At 41.9% G+C, this 20091-nt stretch overlaps 1 long non-coding RNA gene across 9 annotated transcripts in view; it reads right to left on the bottom strand.

Moving 5' to 3' along the window:
- LOC309538881 overlaps nt 1-20091 on the bottom strand; it is a 190614-nt gene that overhangs the window by 101831 nt on the left and 68692 nt on the right. For 2 of the 9 annotated variants that reach the window (XR_014222449.1, XR_014222450.1), the window contains exon 3: nt 11634-11985. The exons of 2 other annotated variants lie outside the window; for them this stretch is intronic. This is a non-coding gene — a long non-coding RNA (uncharacterized lncRNA). Of the gene's footprint in view, nt 1-11633; nt 11986-14414; nt 14532-15518; nt 15813-20091 lie in introns of those variants that run through there. 5 more of the 9 variants (XR_014222451.1, XR_014222452.1, XR_014222446.1 and 2 more) reach the window with 4 other exon arrangements.

The following is a 20091-nucleotide window of genomic DNA, read 5'->3' as shown; positions in this document are numbered from 1 at the left end:
TGCAGATATGCATGGAAGCGAAAGGAAAGTCCAATGCTGTAAAGAAAAATATTGCATAGGAACCTGGAATGTAAGAACCATGAACCTGGGTAAGTTGGATGTGGTCAAAAATGAGATGGCAAGAATAAATATTGATATCCTGGGCATCAGTGAACTAAAATGGACGGGAATGGGCAAATTCAGTTCGGATGACTATCATATCTACTACTGTGGGCAAGAAACCCGTAAAAGAAATGGAGTGGCCCTCATAGTCAACAAAAGAGTGGCGAAAGCTGTACTGGGATGCAATCTCAAAAATGATAGAATGATCTCGATACGAATCCAAGGCAGACCTTTTAACATCACAGTAATCCAAGTTTATGCACCAACTACTGGTGCTGAAGAAACTGAAATTGACCAATTCTATGAAGACTTACAAGACCTTATAGAAGTGACACCAAAGAAGGATGTTCTGCTCATTATAGGGGATTGGAATGCTAAAGTAGGGAATCAAGAGATAAAAGGAACAACTGGCAAGTTTGGCCTTGGAGATCAAAACGAAGCAGGGCAAAGGCTAATAGAGTTCTGCCAAGAGAACAAGCTGGTCATCACAAACACGCTTTTCCAACAACACAAGAGACGACTCTACACATGGACATCCCCAGATGGACAACATCGAAATCAGATTGATTATATTCTCTGCAGCCAAAGATGGAGAAGCTCTATACAGTCAGCAAAAACAAGACCTGGAGCTGACTGTGGCTCAGATCATCAGCTTCTTATAGCAAAATTCAAGCTTAAACTGAAGAAAGTAGGAAAAACCACTAGGCCGATAAGATACAATCTAAACCAAATCCCTTATGAATACACAGTGGAAGTGAGGAACAGGTTTAAGGATTTAGATTTGCTGGACAGAGTGCCTGAAGAACTATGGATGGAGGCTCACAACATTATACAGGAGGCAGCAATGAAAACCATCCCAATGAAAAAGAAATGCAAGAAAGCAAAGTGGCTGTCCAACAAGGCCTTACAAATAGCAGAAGAGAAGGCAAGCAAAATGTGAGGGAGATAGTGAAAGATACAGGAAATTGAATGCAGATTTCCAAAAAATAGCAAGGAGAGACAAGAAGGCCTTCTTAAACGAGCAATGCAAAGAAATAGAGGAAAACAACAGAATGGGAAGAACCAGAGATCTGTTCAAGAAAATTGGAGATATGAAAGGAACATTTCATACAAAGATTACCATAATAAAGGACAAAAGTGGTAAGGACCTAACAAAAGCAAAAGACATCAAGAAGAGGTGGAAGAATACACAGAGAAATTATACCAGAAAGATATGGATGGCTCGTACACCCCAGGTAGTGTGGTTGCTGACCTTGAGCCAGACATCCTGGAGAGTGAAGTCAAATGGGCCTTAGAAAGCACTGCAAATAACAAGGCCAGTGGAAGTGATGGTATTCCAGCTGAACTATTTAAAATTTTAAAAGATGATGCTGTTAATGTGTTACACTCAATATGCCATCAAGTTTGGAAAACTCAGCAGTGGCCAGATCAGTCTACATCCCAATCCCAAAGAAGGGCAGTGCCAAAGAATGCTCCAACTACCACACAATTGCACTCATTTCACACGCTAGCAAGGTTATGCTTAAAATTCTACAAGGAAGGCTCAAGCTGTATGTGGACCGAGAACTCCCAGAAGTGCAAGCTGGATTTAGAAGAGGCAGAGGAACCAGAGACCAAATTGCAAACATGCGTTGGATTATGGAGAAAGCTAGAGAGTTCCAGGAAGACATCTACTTCTGCTTCATTGACTATGCAAAAGCCTTTGACTGTGTCGACCACAGCAAACTATGGCAAGTTCTTAAAGAAATGGGAGTGCCTGATCACCTCATCTGTCTCCTGAGAAATCTCTGTGTAGGACAAGAAGCTACAGTTAGAACTGGATATGGAACAACTGATTGGTTCAAAATTGGGAAAGGAGTGTGACAAGGCTGTATATTGTCTCCCTGCTTATTTAACTTATATGCAGAATTCATCATGCGAAAGGCTGGGCTGGATGAATCCCTAGCCAGAATTAAGATTGCTGGAAGAAATATCAACAACCTCAGATATGCAGATGACACAACCTTGATGGCAGAAAGTGAGGAGGAATTAAAGAATCTTTTATTGAGGGTGAAAGAGGAGAGCGCAAAATATGGTCTGAAGCTCAACATCAAAAAAATGAAGATCATGGCCACTGGGCCCATCACCTCCTGGCAAATAGAAGGGGAAGAAATGGAGGCAGTGAGAGATTTTACTTTCTTGGGCTCCATGATCACTGCAGATGGTGACAGCAGCCACAAAATTAAAAGACGCCTGCTTCTTGGGAGAAAAGCAATGACAAACCTAGACAGCATCTTAAAAAGTAGAGACATAACCTTGCCAACAAAGGTCCATATAGTAAAAGCTATGGTTTTCCCAGTAGTGATGTATGGAAGTGAGAGCTGGACCATAAAGACGGCTGATCGCCGAAGAATTGATGCTTTTGAATTATGGTGCTGGAGGAGACTCTTGAGAGTCCCATGGACTGCAAGAAGATCAAACCTCTCCATTCTTAAGGAAATCAGTCCTGAGTGCTCACTGGAAGGACAGATCATGAAGCTGAGGCTCCAATACTTTGGCCACCTCATGAGAAGAGAAGACTCCCTGGAAAAGACCCTGATGTTGGGAAAGATGGAGGGCACAAGGAGAAGGGGACGACAGAGGATGAGATGGTTGGATAGTGTTCTCGAAGCTACCAGCATGAGTTTGACCAAACTGCAGGAGGCAGTGGAAGACAGAAGTGCCTGGCGTTCTCTGGTCCATGGGGTCACGAAGAGTGGGACACGACTAAACGACTAAACAACAACAATGATAGGGTTGCCAATTTCAATATGACAAATTATGGGCTGCAGCAGATGGCATTGTGGGGCGGAAATATTTACCTGACCTCAAGTGAGCCACTGCTGATTACCAGGACAGAGAGGTAGTAGGCAGTAGGTGGCAGGGAGAGTGGCACAGTGAAAATGCATTGGCAAGAATGCTGGATTGCTTCCACTGGTGTTTTTGCACCACACTGAGCTTACCATCTCCTCACCACTCCCACTCCCAAGAAGAAGAAGAAACAACTCTCTTTCTGGGAAGCTGGGTAAACCCCTCTGTCCCATCATATCATTTGCTATGACTTATTTGTGGTCTTACCATTCCACTGGCCACAAGCACATAGTACAGTCGTAGAGCCAGTGTGGTGTAGTGGTTAAGAGCGGTAGTCACATAATCTGGGTAACCGGGTTCGCGTCTCCGCTCCTCCACATGCAGCTGCTGGGTGACCTTGGGCCAGTCACACTTCTCTGAAGTCTCTCAGCCCCACTCACCTCACAGAGTGTTTGTTGTGGGGGAGGAAGGGAAAGGAGATTGTTAGCCGCTTTGAGACTCCTGAAGGGGAGTGAAAGGCGGGATATCAAATCCAAACTCTTCTTCTTCTTCTTCTACCTTGTTTTGTGACTGGGATCCGTTCCGGAGCCCCGACCGCTAGCCAAAAAGGACGCAGGGAAAAGCGCCATGTCTGTGCATGCACGAGTGGCAAACCCGGAAGTAACCTGTTCCAGTACTTCTGGGTTTGCTGCGAACGTTCGCTGGAATGGATGCTAGACAAGGCAGACATTCGCGGAGGTATTCCTGTTCATTTAAAACACTTAGCTTCCCTCAATGAATATGGGAAACTGAGACCTGTGGGTATATGGCAGTATACAAATTTTAATCACCATCATCTACCGCTCATGGAGCTAAAATTCTCAGCATCCTTAACAAGTTAAAGCTCCCAGAATTCTTGTGGGAAGGGGAAAACATGCGTATTAAATGTTCTTTAGATGTGTGTTGTGGATGTGACCAAGCAAAATATCAAGCACCTTCTTTTTATTATGGCTAAGTGTTTACTTAGTTGTTTTTCCACCTAGTAGGGCTGATGGAAAACACATCACTAAAATCTTACAGACATTATTGCTGCCGATTATCCATTTCAGTGACCAGAGTGGGTTATCGTGCAAAGTAACAAGTAGACATCATATCCCTATAAAGTAACACAAAATTATTTTTTTAAGAATAGCTGCTATTATCACTTGGTTACTTCGAGAAAGACCTGTCCACCCACCCAATAATAAGTATGCAGTCAAACCTCGGTTGTTGAATGTAATCCATTCTGGAAGCCCATTTGACTTCCAACGTGTTTGACAACCGAGGCGCGTCTTCCGATTGGTTGCAGGAGCTTCCTGCACTCAAGCAGAAGCCGCATCGGACATTCAGCTTCCGAAAACCGGAGAATTTAATTCTGGGTTTTCGGCGTTTGGGAGCCGAAATGTTCCAAAATGGAGGCATTAGGGATTCAAGGTGTTGACTGTAGTAGGCATTTGTTGGAAGGAAATCATATATGCCACTTGGAGTCAGAGATTTAAAATATTAAGCAATAAATACAATTGTATCATTGTGCATTTTATTGCATTTAAAATATTTTGTAAGCTTCCTTTAGAAAAAGCGGGGAAAGTTACTGACTATCCCCATAGTAACAGGACAGGGGATGACGCTTCATTTTTCTAAAATGGATTTGGCCTCAGATTCTGAGATAAATAGGGCAGCCCCTCCAAATACTTCGGATTAAGGTAGACTTTTTAAACAAGAGCAACAATGAATTGAGGCTCAAGCTGAATCTTGCTGCACAATCCTACAGTATGTCTTTGTCTCCAGTAAATAAAATATGAATGGTTTGCAACCTTAATGTTATTATCTTGCCTATGCATACCTTAATATCATCAGTGTTATGTAAACAAAAAGTTCCTTGAATGTGCCATGATAGTACATGGAAAAGTCCTTTATAGAAAGAGAACATCCAACTGCATTAGGACTATCAACCAAAATCAGAATCGACCAGCACCAAGGGGGGCCTTAGAAGAGCAAGGTTAATGGGCTCCCTGCAGCCAGTTCTGTGAGTAGCACCGGCTTAGGGAGCTGATCGATAACAGTCCCGTCCCAAGTAAATGTAACACAATGCTTCATTACTGCTGGTTACAGATGTTCTTTTGAAAGAAACCTCCCATTTACTCTGCAATTCTAAACACAAGTTCCTTTGTGCCGCTTAACAAAATGCAACTTACGGTGCAATCCTATGCATGGCAACTAACAAATAAGACCCAATTAACAGGTGAGTTTGTAAGTGTGTATAGGATTGCAGCCTTACTGTTGAGTTAACCATTCAAAAGGAATAGACCAAACAGGAAGGGAGGAGGAGTAGCATTATATGCCAAGGATGTGTCCATTTGGGAAGAGATCCATGACCTGGAGCATTGAAGGCAGAGCAAAGTATGGTTAAAAATGGTAAGGGAAATAACAGTGACTTTACTGTGGGTGACTCCTATAGGCCTCCAAGTCAGTTTGAATACTTGGATGTTATGCCTTTCTGCAACAGATTACAAAAATTCAAAAAGGAGAGCCATAGTAATCATGGGGGACTTACTACCCAATATTTCTTGGAACTCAAGCTCTGCCAATAATGTTAGGTCCAACAAATTCCTCCATTGCCTAATAGAGAGTTTCATTTCCAAGAAGGTGGAACAAGGGGATCATCTATCTTGGACCTGGTCTTCACCAACCACAAGGAATTGATTTACAAAGTGGAAGTACTGGGAGTACTTTGGGAGGAAATGAGCATGTTCTCTTAGGTTTCACGATACAGAGAAAAGGGAAAGCTAAGTGTAGTTGGACACGCACTCTGGACTTTAATAAGGCTGATTTCAAACAGCTTCAAGAACATCTGGGTGAGATCCGACAGTCAGAAAGGGGAAGGGAATCCAAGATCGACGGGAGTTTCTTAAAGGCAGTGCTTTTTCCCCAGGGGATACTCAAGGGTACACAATACCGGCACCTCTTTTTGTTGTTGTTAAAAAGTGTGACACTTACTGCAACAACTTCTTGGTGAGTACAGGCACTTATTTTCCTAGAAAAAAGCACTGCTTAAAGGTGATATGTTGAAGGCACAAATGCAGACAATTCCAACAAGAAGGAAAAGTGGGAGACACCTAAAGAGACCAATATAAGAAATAGAAGAAAGGGGAAATAGTGAAAGAAAAGTATACACAAGTAGTCAATAGTTGCAGGCAGAAGGCCAGGTGGGCCAAAGCTCAGAATGAGCTCAGGTTTGCAAGAGAGGTTAAAAATAATTGTAAAAAAGTTTATTTGGCTAGGTGAAGGAACAAGTTACCTAAACCTGACTATGCAGTCACCCGAATCGGGCCCCAAATTCCCAAATTCCTTCTTCAAAGATCCATTAGCTAAAATCCATTAGCTTGAGCTGTATAACACAAACCCAGCTGCATAAACAAAGCCTTCTCCTTTATCAGTCCATGAAAGCTTAATGGATGGCCTTGTCAGTTCTGAGTGGAGACGGGATGGCAGATCTGGGTCTTATCTTATAAGTTGTAACTATCCTGACCACACTGACACACAGACCTTGCAAGACAGGCCTGTCACCCCCGCGTCCGAGGATGGCGCCAGGAGTACTCCTATAGTTGGGTGACCTTCTTACCCCAAGATAAGAGTACAGAAACAGGAATTCCTGTTCATGCTCAAGGAGGTAAACATAAGTGTACAAACTCATGAGGCTGGATTTCTAGGGAGGGGGAAAGGGAACCTGAAGGGGATATAAGCTGTAAGTACTCTTCAAGTGTGCTTGCTGTGACTGATCACGCAGTGCCTTTCTGCTATCCGGAAAGCAGAAATAAACTCTTTCTCTGAACCAACCCTCGGTGTCTACTGACTCCTTCTTCCCTCCCAGGAGCAACGCGCGCCCAACCCATGGGAAAAGTCTGAAAGGCTACATAGGTTCAAAGCAAAAGGAAGTACAAACAAGTAGGAAGTCCTCTATGTGGAGAAGATGTAGAAATACTATTGGGTGAAAGAGAGAATTTGGAACTGCTCAACACCACCTTTGCCTATTTCTTCACCCCAAGATGTTTGGTGAAACATCTGCTCAGTTAGTGAGTGATACATTTCAAATGACATCAGAATAAACATGTACATTCTTCCATGCTCCTCGGTAAACAATTTTGCATATCATTTTCCAAACGTGATTCCTGTATTTAAGCGTAGAAAAAAAACCATCATATGTGAAGGAGTCCTCAGTATTTACAACCCTGCTCCATGCTCACTCACTTCTTATTACCTTTTTGCCCATTTATCTTGCTTTAGCTGACCAAACCAATTGAAGTGAATTGGTGAAAAGGCAGCAGAATCAGACCTTATGTTAACATTTCCATCTGATGCACACTCCATAATTGCACTTAATCTAAAATGGCTGCAAACAAGCATGAACCAAGAACAATTCTCGTCACTAAGCCAGGACGCCAGATACAATTATACACCTGTACAACTTCAATCTATCATTGAGAAAGATTGTCTATTCCTCCTCTTTTTGTGTGCGCCCATATAATCTGTATCAGCATCAATTAATTCCTGCTCTAACAGCACACCAAGTCAAGCTTTTGGCATTCACACATTAGATCATGTCAAACTGAAGATCCAACAGTTTCTGGCTCTGCAAAAGCTTTGATTCAAATTAATTTAATATCATATAGCAGGTACCCCGGCTAGCTGCTGGCAGGCTTTAAACTGATCATTTGATTATACCCATTCTTTATATTTAAAATAGCAGGGCTTTAATTGTAACAATTGCACACAGCCTGTACCCAAAGCGGCATTTCCACTTGGAGCTGACATTGATATGACAATCAGAGTGATAGCATATTTCTTCTTTTATCACGAAAAGTGCTCACAATATTTTAATCCTCACACAATGAATATTGCTAATTTTTTTTCTGCATCCTGTATACTTTTCACCTACATTTTTACCAGGCTTTAGAGAGAAGATCCATGAAGATTATCCTCAAATTTTGTGTGATGGGGAGTGGAAAAAATCTATTATTTGGGTCTTCTGAGCAGACTTGTATAGAATTACACTGGTAGAGACTGAAGTCCCACCCAATATCCCTACCATAGCTGTCATCTTTTCTCTTTTCTTGGGAGGAATCCTATTCGGAATAAGGGAATTTCACTTTTTTAAAAAGGGAAACATTGACAGCTATGATCCCAACTAGCCTTAGGCAAGAAACTCTCTTTCATCCTCAATCTGTGGATAACAATGCTGAACTACCTTACACAGTTGTAGGGATTGTAAGAAACTACTATATGCAAATGGGACATGGGTGGTCCTGTGAGTTAAACCACAGAGCCCAGGGCTTGCCAATCAGAAGGTCGGCGCTTTGAATCCCCGCAACAGGGTGAGCTCCCATTGCTTGGTCCCTGCTCCTGCCAACCTAGCAGTTCAAAAGCACGTCAAAGTACATGTAGATAAATAGGTACCGCTCCGGCGGGAAGGTAAACGGCCTATCCATGCGCTGCTCTGGCTCGCCAGAAGCAGCTTAGTCATGCTGGCCACATGACCCGGAAGCTGTACGCTGGCTCCCTCGGCCAATAAAGTGAGATGAGTGCCGCAACCCCAGAGTCGTCCGCGACTGGACCTAATGGTCAGGGGTCCCTTTACCCTTTACTATATGCAAAGTCATTTCAACACTCTAAATCAGAGGTGTTAACCTGTGGCGGTCTAGAAATTTGTTGTACTGCAACACCTTCGATCTAAGAGGTGCTAAGATCTGTCATCATATCAATTTATAGTTTTCCTGTCCTTAAAATATATTCTCTGTTAAGTCAACTCACATGCCTTTCTTTCTATCCCATAGTGCTGTAAAGGAAACACAAGAGCTCTCGCTCTCGCTCTCCTCCATGTTTTTGCTGCTTTGCACCCAGAGCAGAACAAGTTTGTCTTCATAGGAGCCTAGCAACAGTCTGCACTGAACTGATTTTTCTCCTGTCATCTCTTCAGTGGAAATGCCAGTTGATGCCAAAACCATGCTGATAGCTTTTAAGTGTAGAAACATGATATGAGGCTGCATAAAAGAGCTTACAGCTCATAAATATATCCCAGGAGAGCTTTACATCTGAAATGGAGTCAATTAAGGCAATTTCACCTTCATTAATCAAACAAAGTACATTATTGTACAGAAAGTGAGGAAACTGCACGAGGAAAGAAAATCAAACATGAAGTAAATGTATATATGGATTCTCCAAGCTAAAAAGGAGAACCGAGAAACGAGAGGTGGAAATTGTATAGGGAATTGAACAAATACGGGAAACTGCTTCTGATTCTGCTCACATACTATGTGGTGGGTGGGTGGGAGGGAAATAAAGAATCCCAAGTTCCATTTCCCTCATCAGCACCAACATGGATTTCTGGATGTGTAAGATCTGGCCAGGCTCCTGGGGGGTAAGAGTCATCTCTGAAATGTAATTTGATGTCCTTCCTCAAACCACTTCAATTGGTTTGGTCAACTGGGGGCAAAAAGGAAATTGAAGCTGTCATAGATTGCTGCTATGATATTGCCCTCAAGACTCAAGAGATCACAGAAGGCTTTAATAATGACACAACTTTACTGGCCACACAGCTACACAGCAGTTTTGAATGTGGTCGTGTTGTAAAGCAAACAGGAAACACTTGTGCCCTCTCACTTCCTGTTTCTCCTGAAAACTGGTCCCGTTCACACAAAACCTCCCTTGCGTTCAGGGAACCTGTGAGGTGGTGATGGGAACTCACCCACTGACCATGCCCCCCTATGTGCCCACTGGTTAGATCTGCAAGTGACTGCATATTTGACATGGAGACACATTCAACATTAGTAGAATGTGATTAGTAGAAAATGGTCGCACATTCGACAGTCGCTGTGTATCCACGTGAAAGAGGTCCTGCATGCTTACAGTTTCTGTATGGGGGGGGGGGAACAAATCTCTGAACTGCTGTGATGAAGCCTTTGCAAATATTTATTTAAGAGGGTGATCCCTGCCTCCTGCTCCTTTTATCATTGGTAACTACACTTTGGCAGGGTTTGTGTGAATGTGTTGTGTGGTTGAGATCTCTTGCATAAATGAAATAAATTGTTTTTGAAAACTGGTACCCTTGTTTTGGTCTCTGTACTTTCCAACCTCTAATCTTGGATTGCATTCACTGAACTGCCTCCCTTAGGCTTCTGCTAGCCTGATGGCAATTCCTACTCACTCACTAAGCAGAAAAACTTAAAGACTGACTTAAGGTCCCTACTGATGTCCTTTTTATTATGCTTTCATGATGATTTGTGGTCACAATGCTATCTGGGCAGTCATACATGATCTCACTTTGAATAATATTTGCACCCGTGAAAGTGTTGAGGCTGTCACCCTGCTTCCTTTCCAATCAATGCATATTCCATAGTTTCCTGCTGAAATTGCATAACTTTTTATACCACAAAAGTTATGATTTATTTTTGTCCTCCTGCTGCTCCACAGCCCCTCTCCGGAGAGCAATAATGTGGTAGCACTGGGAAAGCATTGCAGAACAAACCAAAGCAGAGCAAATCCATCACTAATGCACCATTATTATGTCAAGGGACATGTTTCAGAATACACTTGCAATTAAACACCACTCTGAAGGCTCCCTTAGATCCTTTCTGCAAGTGTTTTATTGAATAGTCACATTTTATCTCACCCTTCCTTAAAAAATCTCAGGGCAATGTGTATTGGTGAAGAAGGGCAGGAAGTCTTCTCTCCAAAGAGTGTCTACACCTATTAAGTTTCAGAGACGGAACATTAGGGTTTGACCTATTGTTGCAGGATTGCAGCAATCTCAAGGGCTTCAGGGAGTCTATCATGTGCATCTCACATATTTCTTATACAGTCATACCTTGTTTGTCAAGCGCCTCAGAACTCATATGTTTTGGTTCCTGAATGCCGCAAACCCGGAAGTGATTGTTCTGGTTTGCAAATTTTCTTTTGGAACTCCAACATCTGATGGGACTTCTACATCTTCTGATTGGCTTCAGGAGCTTCCTACAGTCAATCAGAAGCCATGATTTGGTTTTGGAAGTCGAACCGACTTCCGGAATGGATTCCGTTCAACTTCAAAGGTACAACTGTATTAGTTTTATTTATTTCTTAAGGATGGGGCAAGTATATTGTCCAGGAGTGTGTAGGTATGTGAGCACCCCCACTTGAGTTGCTGTGAGGACAATTAGGAGCAAATCTCCTGAAGGGATCAGTCATAGAATTTGTGAACTTAATTCCATTGAAGAAAACGATGTGCTTAAATTGATGGGTAACAATCAAATTTCTGCCTTTCACACTGAAGTCACCACGTGATGCTGAAGCCATCCTGTGATGAATGTGCATATCTGACCCAGCCTTTCGCTGCTACAAAATTGCCAAAAGCACTTTTTCAAGTGGGGGGGATGTTTCACAAATGGAGCTAAGGAAATTGCTGTTGTCGCTACTAATATGCTACAGCATGATTTCCATTTCAGCTCAAGCCTGTGTTATTTGCATAATTTCTTATCGACTTCTCTGGACAGCAAGATAGAGGAATATTATTTTGTTAGTAATGCTGAAGTTCTGATTGAGCTCATCAAGCTTAAGCCATTTAGCAACTATGCACCCCGTCTTCATTATACCCTTAAAAAATCAAATACATCAATACAAAATAGCAATTTTGACTGAACTGAAATCAGATCTGTTTGACTAAGCTTTTAATTAAATGGAACATAGAGCTGCACAATGGTTGTCAAATTAAGGAGCTCCTGCATATAGGCAGCTACGTAACTGTGATTTGTTTTGTATATTGGATTTTTATTGAAATGGGCCTGTTATTCACTTCTGATGATTAATCGGTACAGACAGCAAGAATGTATGAGCTTCAGCGGAACAAAGAGATCTAAAGGGAAAGAAGCATCTGTTTGTTGCCATTGCCAATGGAGCGCATTTTTTATCTTCTATTTCCACTGGAAGTGTTAACTTTTCGGCAAATTATTTTTCCTGTTCTGCATTAAATTGTTTGTGATGTTGCTTCTTCCCTTTAAGAAAGCCCTGTGAACAAAAACAAAAAAGCCCGCACTTTTATGATTGGATGGTAGACAGAGATAGGTCAGTCTAAGCATAAATTTAACGCTGATAAGAGTTTCATTATAAAACATTTCATGCTCCAGATCCTGTGAACACTACTTTCTGAGCAGAATTTCATCTATGTGCTCTAACCCAAGTCAAAGCAGTACATACACATAAGCCTTAAGGCCAGGATCCGAGAGTCATGAACATTTTATTTGCAACTACAGCTGAGTTGTTTCTAACAAAGCGAGAGAACTGTTATGAGTTGTTACCAGGAACATGTGAGAACAATAAGGGAAGGGAGTTATTCTACCAGATGTTGCACACTGGGGTGAATTTGGAGTTGGAAGAATATTTGGCCAGCCTTTGAGAGACAGTCAGCGTTATCAGCAAAAGCAAGTTGAACAAGAATCTGAACTAGGACCAAAGCACACTTATGCCATGAAGTGAAAATCTTGACTTTGCAAAAATAAGCTCAAAATGGAAATGCCACAAACATTGACATTTTTTTTTTAATCATTCATTCTTTTCTTTTCTTTTTATGGATAAGATTGAGAAGAAAATGTTGTACACTGTCCTGAGCTCTTTCGAAGAAAAGTAAACCAGCTACATCTAAACCAGCTACTGTGCACATTCACCAGGCCTCAGGGAGAATGTGTGCATAATCCTTCCACGAAGAGGTTATTGTCCACATTTCCCAGTCATTATACATAATCTCCAACAGGCCTTGGGAAATGGGACTGAATTATATACATTTGCTGGCTATTATGCATAATCTCCAACAGCCTTCCCCCTAAACTTTATAGCCTTATGGGGGACGGGGGTTTCCATTTGTATTGTATGAGGGGCTGGGAGGTTTAAAACTTTCTTCTCCATAAAATCCTACTTGCGCTGCTCAGCTAACTGGGGAGCAGCTGGGAATGGTAAAAAAGGAACAGAACTTGGTTTTGGGCGGGGGGGGGAGGACAACTTATGTTTATCTGAAGCCCCTCTTTCTTCTTCTTGCTGCTTGGTTGACCAGTGGGAGGGCATATTGGGGTCGGGTAAGATTAGGTGACAGCAGTCATGAAATTAAAAGATGTCTGCTTCTTGGGAGAAAAGCAATGACAAAACTAGACATCATCTTAAAAAGCAGAAGAAGAGAAGAAGAAGAAGAAGAGTTTGGATCCGATATCCCGCTTTATCACTACCCGAAGGAGTCTCAAAGCGGCTAACATTCTCCTTTCCCTTCCTCCCCCACAACAAACACTCTGTGAGGTGAGTTGGGCTGAGAGACTTCAGAGAAGTGTGACTGGCCCAAGGTCACCCAGCAGCTACATGTGGAGGAGCGGAGATTACAAGACTACCGCTCTTAACCACTACACCACACATCACCTTGCCAACAAAGGTCCGTATGGTTAAAGCTATGGTTTTCCCAGTAGTGATGCATGGAAGTGAGAGCTGGACCATAAAGAAGGCAGATCACCAAAGAATTTATGCATTTGAATTATGGTGATGGAGGAGAATCTTGAGAGTCCCATGGACTGCAAGAAGATCAAACCTATCCATTCTGAAGGAAATCAGCCCTGAGTGCTCACTGGAAGGACAGATCCTGAAGCTGAGGCTTCAATACTTTGGCCACCTCATGAGAAGAGAAGACTCCCTGGAAAAGACCCTGATATTGGGAAAGATTGAGGGCACAAGGAGAAGGGGACGACAGAGGATGAGATGGTTGGATAGTGTTCTCAAAGCTACGAATATGAGTTTGACCAAGCTGCAGGAGGCAGTGGAAGACAGGAGTGCCTGGCGTGCTCTGGTCCATGGGGTCATGAAGAGTCGGACACAACTAAATGACTAAGCAACAACAAGATTAGGCAGTGGGCCAGAAGCACTGGACTAGACTGGATCAAACACTTCTAAACAAGAATGGAGGGGGGGGGGATGTTTCTTGGAAACTGGATAATGTGCTCATTTGCCCAGATTAACCACTCGATTTATGCTACCCTTAACAGATATAGATAAACGTGTGTGGATCAAAACAGCTACAAATTGGATTTTGCAGTTCTCTGAATGTTCTGGACAATTTAAATATACACAATTGGTTGGCTACTGTGAAAAACAGGATATAGGACTAGAAAGAGCACTGGTCTCATCCAGTAGGCTTCTTTTAATGTTTGTAATTTGTATTTTGAAAAGCTTTTTTTAAAAAGAATTTAATGAATAAATTGAATGGAACGTAATTATGGAGAAGATATAGTTAAATACAAAATTATCACAGGCTGGAAGTGGATAGATTCATCCACCTTTCTTACAACTACTCAAGTAAAAGCAGTTGAGCTATTGAGGGGGTGGGCAAAGCTTTTGGACGTAAGGGGAGCCCTACTATTTATTCTCCCATTTGTTTGCTCAGTAGCAGGCAGGGAAGGACTAACCTTGTCAATGATTTCATACCTCTATGTACACATTTTACTTTTTTTCTTCAAATAAAATCCAGCATGATTTGCAATGCTCTTCTGAAATTCACAGTTGGGATACTTAAATGCATCTTCCTGTAGGTTTAATTTAGAGAAGCCGATTAACTCCATTTATTTTATAATAAATAGTGACCCTTTATCTGCTTTATCCCTACTTTAGTTTTGAAAATAGCCCAATAGATAGAGGTTGCAGGGTCAAAATGGGAAGAAAAGTAATTATTTCCCTTTAGAAATGGATATTATGTAGATTCTATGGAGCAGTCATGTTCCAATGTATTTATATTTGGGCAGGGCTGCAGAACATTTTCTCAGCCTGTGGACAAATATCTGGGTGCCTCATGCTAGTGATGGGTGGAGCCAGAGATAAAAAAGTGGGCGGGACAAGTGATCCCAATTTTACCTTTGTAAACTTTCAAAATATTCAACAGTATTAGGTATTGGGCCATGACTCTTAAACAGGGCCGGATTTCGGTTTGATGAGGCCCTAAGCTACTGAAGGTAATGGGGCTCTTTAGATGTCCAGCTGTCCTTTGTCAACAACAAATTGTTGCTTTTTTGTGTTGAATATATGCTATATGGTATTTTATAGACCTAAGAGGTATCTAAAGCCATTTGCCCATGTTGCCATGCAACCAGTCCATGCAGAATGTAGGCACCCTATATACAGAAATGAGCAAACCAGTGATATTTTAGGGAGCAGGCTAGCAGGTGCCTACACAACATAAAACATTGCTGCTGCATGCCGGTTTTATTTTATTTGTTTTTTATATTATATTTTGGAAATGTACATCCAGGTTTTTTTCCCCTTCAAATTTTTTGGGGGTGCCCAAGAGAGCGGGGCCCTAAGCTATAGCTTGTTTAGCTTATATGTAAATCCGGTACTGCTCTTAAAATGAAGGCTAGCAGGCAACACTAGACCACTTACTTTCTGTTGTTTTCATCCTCAGAGGAGGGTTGTAGCCATGAACGTCATTGGTAGGCTGAGCCTCCAAATCAGGCTCTGAAGATCTACTTACTGTAAATGGCTCAAGCCCCAACCTCACCCTTCTAGTACAAGAACATAAAATTTATTACGGTCAGAGACCAGCTTGTGAAACACAAATGGAACTACAATCCCAATAGCAAAACAAGCATTTAAAACAAAATACAACAATGGATTTTAAGTTTAAAAGTGTGACAGGCGTATAAACACATAAAAACTTTAAGATAGACTACCTTAGAGAAATGACCCAGAGTCGCCCATGGATCCGAGTTTGGGAATTTTCTTAACAAACTAGATTGAATCAGGGGGTGGTCTGTGCCTAGAGATCTGTGCGCAGAATTTGGCCGCAATCTGGGTCGTCTTGTGGTCTTTGCCTAACAGAAGATCCAATTTTTGCTTTACTGGGAGGTCAGCAAGCCTCACCAGCAGGGGGTCAATGATTTCTCTACATGCCTCATCGTAAAAGGGACATCTAAAAAATATGTGTTCAGGGCTTCCTATATCCCCCAATGGAGAGGCACAAATTCTCTGGTCATATGGGACTTTTTTAAAGGATCCTTCCAAGACCGGTGAGGGCAGAGCCGAGCTTCTGGCAAATTTAAAAGCCCTTCTTGCATTTTTGGATACAAGAAAAAAGAGGTATGCTGCTGGAGCAGCTATATAGCTAGTGATTTCTACAATTTTGTAATCGGAGCACCTTAAACAGTCCTGTTGTCTCTCGGTGTCTATAATTCTTTGCCTAACCATAGCTTTTGCTTGGCCCAAGCCCAGACTTAGAACACCCTTCTAGTATTCTCCAGGTCACCTGTATGGCAGAAAAGAACAGCCCCATGTCATGTATACAGAGCCGCCAATATATTTATATATACCCTAATGTGTGATATGGGTGATAGGCATAGACTTTGTGGCATGGGGCTGCGCAGATGAAAAAAGGGATGTCCTATTCATCATCATCATCAACAACAACAACAACATGATTATCTATACTCCACCCATTTGACTCAGTTGCCCCAGCCACTCTGAGCAACTTCCAAAATATATAAAAAAATAAAACAGTAAAAAAAAACCTTCCCTATACAGTGCTGCCTTCAGATGTCTTCTAAAAGTTGTATAGTTACTTATCTCCTTAGCTCAACATTTCTTTGATGAAAATAGGGATGTCCTACCATACCGTCCAACATTTTTCTGATGAAAATAGAGACGTCCTTAGCAAAAGTGGGACATTCTGGAATCAAATCAGAAACTGGGATGGCTTCTGTAGATCCGGCACTGTCCCTGGAAATTAGGAACGCTAGGAGGGCCCATCACTGTCACTTCTGATACCACAAATCCAGAGTCATTATTACAAAGAGTTCAGAAGCATGGACAGTCCTGGGGATGCTAGGCTCTTAGGGGTGGGGAAATCAACTTGAATGTCAGACAATCACACTTGTGTCTCTCTCAGAGAATGGTGAAGTGCAGATAAAGAAGGAGACAGATTTCCCCCCCTTAATGAAAGGAGAAAGATTTAGGGTACAAAAGCTTCCGTGGCGCTTTGCCCTTCTTATCGTGCTGAACATAAAAGGCAAGCCCTACAGCTCCTACATGCTATTTCAGAGATGCAATGAGATAAGGGCTCTCTGAACGGCTGGCTGGAACTAAGCAGAAACATGCCATAGCGGGGGACTGAATACCGTGAAGCATTCAAAGAGAATGTCAAAATGACTTTTGGAAATGGCTTCATAAAAACAGTAGCAAATGGAACGAAAAAAGTGTGTTTCAGTAGAGCAATGGATTCTTCTATTTTTCCTTCAGTCTACTTAAAAGCATTTCTATTATTTAGACTTCCTTCCTATATGTATTTTGGTGTTTTCCTACTGGAATCACAAGGATGAGGTTATTTAGGTACGTATTTTGAAGCACTCACCCAAACCTGTGATTTAGCTTCCTTGGAACTGCTAGAGAATTTGATAATTAAATATGACTTATGTTTAAAAAATGCCAGCGAACAGCATCTGACATATTGGAGAAAGGCTGGTGCTACTCTTAAGTGTCATCACAATAGCAATGGCAAAGAACAAGGACAAGTAGTCTCTTAGCAATGCTCCTCATGCACCAAGATAGGATATAAGGGCAGACCAAGAAGTGCTCTGGGTTGTTCTTTTCATCTAAGAAACTCTTTACCACTGGAGACACATTAAAAGACTCTCCACAGACCTAAGTCATGAGTGTTTTAGCAGCACATGGACACCCAAATTATCCATTAATTTACTTCTGGTAAGGATGGTGGAGTGATTACTTCATATGCCTTCATATTTCGGGAAGGTTGGTTGAAGATTTTCCACCTAAATAATGCCTTCACCTTACCTGGCATTCAGTCACAATGTGCTAAGGTCCTATATAGTAAAGGTAAAAGGACCCATGACCATTAGGTCCAGTCGTGACCGACTCTGGGGTTGCGGCGCTCATCTCGCTTTACTGGCCGAGGGAGCTGGTGTAAAGCTTCCGGGTCATGTGGCCAGCATGACTAAGCCGCTTCTGGTGTGTGTGTTTTTTGTTTTGTTTTGGTGTGTGTGTGTGTGTGTGTGTGTGTGTGTGTTATAAAACCCTTTGCCTCCCCAACACATCCCAGCCACCTCCACTCCTCTATTAAGCAACCAAAAACTGTTGTACAAGCTTCTGGTTAAAAAGGCTTGCGTCTACCCGCTGCACGATTTTGACAGGGAATTGGCAAGCAATGTTGCATAGTCTTCCTCAAATCTGAATTATCAGAGGCACTTAGCTTCTCTTCCTTCACAAAGTGGTTCTCTTGTCATTTTTAATATTTACCTCACAAAAATATATAGTGTGAAGCCATGCTTTAAAAAGACTGCAGAGGTGATGTTACGGTTGCCAACTTTATTATTTTTCTCCTCTTAACCAGACCTTGGTTAAATATCTTGATCTGCCAACGTGGTTAAATATCTTGATCTGCCAACGTTCCTCTCTGTTCTGGGAAACCAAGCGATTTTTTTTTATAGGTCAGGTTACTGTCAAGCATAGAAACAGGCCAGGCTATTGTTTTCTGGTCAGCTGGCAACCGTAGGTGTTACACCTTTTCTCTTCAATGGCTTTCCACAAAAATAAAAAATAAAATTTAAAGACATATTTGGCAAACCAGCATTGTCCAACTCTTACCATGCAAAAGAGCCCACAAGTTACCATTCAATTCCATGGATGGTGTTCTTCACACCTGCAACACACCTTACCTCTCTAGATCAGTTCTGAAATTATGGTACACGTTGCAGTCAAAAGTGAAACACTCACTCCAAAAAAAACCCAAAGCACTGGTTCTGAACACACCAATTCCAATTTAATGAGCTTACAAGTCAGACTGCAATTCTGTAAGAGGACACAAGGGTCAAGATCCACAATATCAGGATGGAAGCGTGCTTGGAACTGAAGCCCAGCTTGTATTATTTAAATGTGCAGAAATCCAGAAGGTAACCAACACTTCTTCCATCCTTGTTGCAGATCAATGCCAAGATGATTTCCAATTTTGATTGTGTGGTTAAAGACACAGGAGCCTAGACACAAGATCTACCCACTCTGGAAGAATGGCAGATGAAGGTGATAGATTACATGGGACTGGCTGAAATGACTGGCAGAATCCGAGACCAGGGGAAAGAGACGGCGGAAGAAGACTGGATGAAATTAAAAACCTATCTTAAGAGACATTGTAAAATTAATGAGTGTTAAAATGTTGCGGCTATAGAAAGTAAGCAGTTACAGCTGTAAAGATTAAGTTAAAATAAAAGAAAGGATTACAATTAGATAAAATTAAGGGTGAGGATTTGCTGAATTAAATATTTGAAATTGGAATGTAGAAAGGGGAGGTATGAGGTCGGCGAAGTAAGTTTTAAGAAAATAAGGATTTAAATTATGTATGTTTGTTTTTGTGTGTTTGTCTGTATTGTGTCTGATTATATAATTTGTGAAAATTCAATAAATATTTTTATGAAAAAAAATAAAAATAAAGACACAGGAGCCTTACAAGGGGGGAAATTAGGCAAACTTACCATCCTGAGGCTGGAAAACAAACTGAAGTACACTATACCCCTGTCACACAGTCATGCTCCAGTTCCTCTTCCCCCTTCCACAGTCATTTTATGTTCCACAAAGTGAAGCAGAACTTGCAGTAGCTGTGTTTGCAGCAAACCATTTATTTTTAAAGTGGGGTGGCACACTGTTGACTAAAAGCAAAGGTCTATCAGTATAAAAAGGTAAAGGGACCCCTGACCATTAGGTCCAGTCGTGACTGACTCTGGGATTGCACGCTCATCTCGCTCTATAGGCCAAGGGAGCTGGCGTTTGTCTGCAGACAGCTTCCGGGTCATGTGGCCAGCATGACTAAGCCGCTTCTGGCAAACCAGAGCAGCGCACAGAAACGCCGTTTACCTTCCTGCCGGAGCGGTACCTATTTGCGTGCTGAGGTCCCCCAAAACCCCTACCCCAATAACTCACACATCACACATAATTTTTGTTTAAGGTTTTTGGCATACTTTTGGCCACAACTTTATTTTCATACAAATTGAGAGTGGTTGCTTAGGCATTGGTTATGACTATCTGTCCCCCCCCGCCTTGGGGACAGCGCTGACTCCCGTGAGTCAGCGTGTGGAGGAACAAGACCAGGGA

The sequence above is a fragment of the Podarcis vaucheri genome (assembly GCF_965113315.1).
Source record: "Podarcis vaucheri genome assembly, chromosome: 8".
Classification (NCBI taxonomy): Eukaryota; Metazoa; Chordata; class Lepidosauria; order Squamata; family Lacertidae; genus Podarcis; species Podarcis vaucheri.
The sequence above is the reverse complement of the archived record's forward strand: the minus strand, read 5'-3'. Positions and strand labels throughout refer to the sequence as shown.